The sequence below is a fragment of the Belonocnema kinseyi genome, unplaced genomic scaffold (assembly GCF_010883055.1).
Source record: "Belonocnema kinseyi isolate 2016_QV_RU_SX_M_011 unplaced genomic scaffold, B_treatae_v1 SchBZDm_1564;HRSCAF=1724, whole genome shotgun sequence".
Taxonomy (NCBI): Eukaryota; Metazoa; Arthropoda; class Insecta; order Hymenoptera; family Cynipidae; genus Belonocnema; species Belonocnema kinseyi.
Genome location: NW_022873573.1, coordinates 1 through 1,897, shown reverse-complemented (window position 1 = coordinate 1,897; position 1,897 = coordinate 1). Strand labels below are relative to the sequence as shown.

General features: G+C 25.0%; 1 pseudogene; it reads right to left on the bottom strand.

Annotated features, from left to right (window-relative positions):
- Positions 1 to 594: 594 nt before the first annotated feature.
- Positions 595 to 1,657, bottom strand: LOC117182510 (annotated as a pseudogene).
- Positions 1,658 to 1,897: the final 240 nt, after the last annotated feature.

Below are 1,897 nucleotides of genomic sequence, written 5' to 3'. Positions count from 1 at the left end.
CTGTCTAGCCCAGCCTATCTTTATGGCAAGTTGATGCATTCGTCTTTTGGTCTTATGATCAGCCGTTGGTTTTGTTTTACGGTTCGCATCGGCCAAAGCTGTGGTAGAGTAGGCGTTTCGCTTAAATAGCCCCTTTTACGGAGTAGTTCAGCATGGTTTCGCAGACGTTGCTGCGAAAAGTGCGATAGCTTCGGGTGTTTCTCGCACCACAGAGCATGCAGCCGTGCCATGTAACCCCGTTCACGGGCCACATTCGCATCGTAGCAGTCTAGCAAGTCGTGATTCAGTTGCCCCGTCCACCCAAAGGTCACGAGATCCCGCCGATCCATCGCATTGAATCCATTTTCATTGGCTCCCCCAGCTCTAGATTGGTCGGCATTGTTGGCCGACCCATTGTCGGGAGCCCTGCGCGTTCTGTTGTTTTGAACCGCACTTACTACAACTATGTTTGGTGTTTAAGGTTTTATTAAACTATTAAACTTTTTTAATAATTAATTAAAATTTAAATTATAAAAAAAAATTAGATTAAGTTAATAGAAAATTTTAATTTCTATTTTATATTTTCAAAATATAAACTTTTTTAAGTTCATTAACTTTTAAATTAAAATTTTATTTCATAAATTAAAAATTATTGGATTAATTATATAATATATGAAATATATAATTGTTAAAATTTGACCTACTAATATAAAAGGGTATTCAATAGGTTTTATACCAATTCATGTTAATATAATTATAATATTAACAAATAATCAAAATGTAATTTGATTAATTGGATAATATATAGATCTTTGAAATTTATATTATACATTGGTATAATTAAAATAATAATTACTGATATTAATAAAGCAATTACTCCTCCTAATTTATTAGGAATTGACCGTAAAATTGCATAAGCAAATAAAAAATATCATTCAGGTTGAATATGAATAGGAGTAATTATTGGATTTGCTATATTAAAATTTTCAGGGTCTCCTAAAATATAAGGAGTAAAACAACATAAAATTAATAATAATACAATTATTAATAAAAATCCTTGAATATCTTTAATAGTAAAATAAGAATGAAATGAAATTTTATATAAATTTCTATTTGTTCCTAAGGGATTATTAGATCCTGTAATATGTAAAGTTATTAAATGAATTAATACTATTATTAAAATAATAAATGGTATAATGAAATGTAATGAATAAAATCGATTTAATGTCGCATTATTAACTCTAAATCCTCCTCAAAGTCAAATAACAATTTCATTTCCAATTAAAGGAATAGCTGATATTAAATTTGTAATTACAGTAGCTCCTCAAAATGACATTTGTCCTCAAGGTAATACATATCCTAAAAAAGCTGTTGCTATTGTAATAATAAAAATTATTCTACCTGAATATCAAGTTAAATATAAAAAATAAGAATTAAAATAAATTCCTCGTCCTATATGAATAAATATACATAAAAAAAAAGAAGCTCCATTTATATGAATTAATCGAATTAATCATCCATTATTTACATTATGTATAATATGAATTACTCTATTAAAAGCATTATTAATATGTGAAGTATAATGTATAGATAAAAATAGTCCTGAAATAATTTGAATAACTAAACAAATTCCTAAAATAGATCCAAAATTTCATAAAATATTAATATTAATAGGTGTAGGTAGTAAAAAAATTATTTTTAAAAAATTTTTAATTAAATTTAATTTATTATTTAATATTTTCATTATAAAATAATTGTTGATTAAATATTTACTAATTTGTTAATTAATTTATTAATAATTATTAATTAGTTGTCGTATAGATTTGGGTTTTAAATAAAAAATAATTTTTACAATAATAATTAAAGTATATAATAAATAAATTAATAAAAATAAAGTTAAATTATAAAATTTTAAATA